Source organism: Homarus americanus, unplaced genomic scaffold (assembly GCF_018991925.1).
Source record: "Homarus americanus isolate GMGI-L3 unplaced genomic scaffold, GMGI_Hamer_2.0 scaffold36970, whole genome shotgun sequence".
Classification (NCBI taxonomy): domain Eukaryota; kingdom Metazoa; phylum Arthropoda; class Malacostraca; order Decapoda; family Nephropidae; genus Homarus; species Homarus americanus.
The window spans coordinates 1,874,867-1,877,280 of NW_024740094.1; positions in this window are offsets into that span (position 1 = coordinate 1,874,867).

The window sequence follows — 2,414 nt, forward strand, 5'->3', positions numbered from 1 at the left end:
CCCCACCCCACCCCACCCCACCCTTCTGCTGGCCTTGTTCGTCCTGGGGTTATATATTGACGTTCATCACCACGCTTCCTCGTTGCTTTGTTAGTCCTGGGTATTATATGTATTTACTGCCAGGGGGCGTTGTTCATCCTGGCGTGAGGTACTGGCCATGCTGCAGATTTATTAAGAGTGTCTTGTTCTTCCTGGGATTTTATTTATACCAGGGGGTTTTTGTTCACCCTGGGACTAGAAAAAATCCGTAATTTTTTTCTATGATTAACTAGTCACTGATAAAGACTCGAGTATTCACGTGGCGTTGTTTATACTAGGATTAAATAACCTAAAGAGATCCATTATTTTTTCCTAGGATTAATGACTGATAATACTGGAGGAGCCACGGGTCGTTGTTCGTCCTGGGGGTGGACAGTGTTTACCACCCAGAACCGGGCTACTTAAAAAAGTGGGTCATTCATTGTAAGTAATTGAGAGGTTGAGGATGGCGCTCCACTTAACCCATTATTTGACGGGTTTTTTTTTACACAAAGTCGTAAATGAAACGATGTTACACAGGTGAGTTTTACCTTAATGGCTGCTTTACCTGTTGTCTTATTATACGTCTGCTGAAAACCTGACTTAACCTAACCTGACCTGCTGAAAACCTGACTTAACCTAACCTGACCTGCTGAAAACCTGATTTAACCTAACCTGACCTGCTGAAAACCTGATTTAACCTAACCTGACCTGCTGAAAACCTGACTTAACCTAACCTGACCTGCTGAAAACCTGATTTAACCTAACCTGACCTGCTGAAAACCTGACTTAACCTAACTTGACCTGCTGAAAACCTGACTTAATTTAACCTGACCTGCTGAAAACCTGACTTAACCTAACCTGACCTGCTGAAAACCTGACTTAACCTAACCTGACCTGTTGAAAACCTGACTTAACCTAACCTGACCTGCTGAAAACCTGACTTAACTTAACCAAACCTAACTTAACTTAATCTAACTAAACCTTATCTAAGATTTAATTAATTTTGGTATGGTTAGGCTAGACTTGATCAGGTTAAGTTATGCTAGGTTAGGTTAGGTTAGACTAGATTAGGCTAGGTTAGGATATGATAGGTAAGGCTAGTCTAGACCAGGTAATAGCTTAGGTTGAGCGCGGTACTAATGGCGGCAGGTGTTGGCACGTCTAACACCAGCTTACAGATACCTGACAATGACATGTAATTAAGGTAGGCGGAGCATTTGCCTGTCTGGGGTCTACATGCTCAGGTATACCCAATTATTAAAACCTCACCTGAGAAGACAATACGCCTTTCTTATTACAACATTCTCCTCGGCAGCACAAGATGGTATACCTGTTATAACTAAATATATACGAGTTTCTTAATGAGTTTTTTGTACCTGGGAATAAACATCTTCGTACAGGTGAACATATATCTAGTTAACTTGGAATTTACCTGGTTTAAGGGTCACTCTGCTTAGGTCTGATGGCATGATAGGTCAAGACTAAGAAGGTCAACAGATGGTGTGTGTGTGTGTGTGTGTGTGATATATAAAAAGTTCCTCATTAGTCACCCCTTCTGGACCTGTTGGTGACCTCTATAATATGGACACCGGTAATACGGACACCGGTAATACGGACCACCTCTAGTACGGACACCTCTAGTACGGATCACCTCTTTAACACGGCCTTGTATTTAGGTATATATAATTTCAGAGTTACAGGTATATTTGTTAACCCTTTGAGTACGATGCCCTTCCTCTGAGTACTTTGAATCCGCCCCCTGAGTACGATATATGTACCCCTGCGTACGACGACTTAACCCCTCGAGTACATAGCTTAATCCCTTATGTATGATGTGTTGCCCCTTTGAGTCCGAGGGCTAATCTGATTGAGTACAATAACCCTGTACTCATGAGATTAAGTCATCGTACTCATGGGGGTTAATTAGTGGTAATGTTAATGAGCTTAAAACCAGGTAATTAACTCTTGGTCTCTGTTGAGTTAATGAATGGAAAGAAAAGTGAAAATAATTGGGTTAAATTAATAGAAATGAAAGAAAATATGAAAAATAAATAACAATAACTGAGCCAAAAAAATACAAAAATAACGAAAACTAAAAAAAGTAATAGCAAAAAAAAAAGGAAAAAATAACAAAAACTTAAACAATAAAAAAATAACAAAAACTTACCCCAAAAAATAAAAATATGAGCAAAAAAATAAAAAAAATAAACAAAACACCAAAATGAACATAAACTAAACACAAACAGAAAGAAACAAGAAAAAATTTAATTAAAATGAATAAAATCTGAAAAAAAATTTTACGAGACAATTGAACATGACCAGAAAATTCTCACCTGTTAAACAATGAGCGTGAGGCGAATATAACCAGGTATATTAATAATTACCATGATATA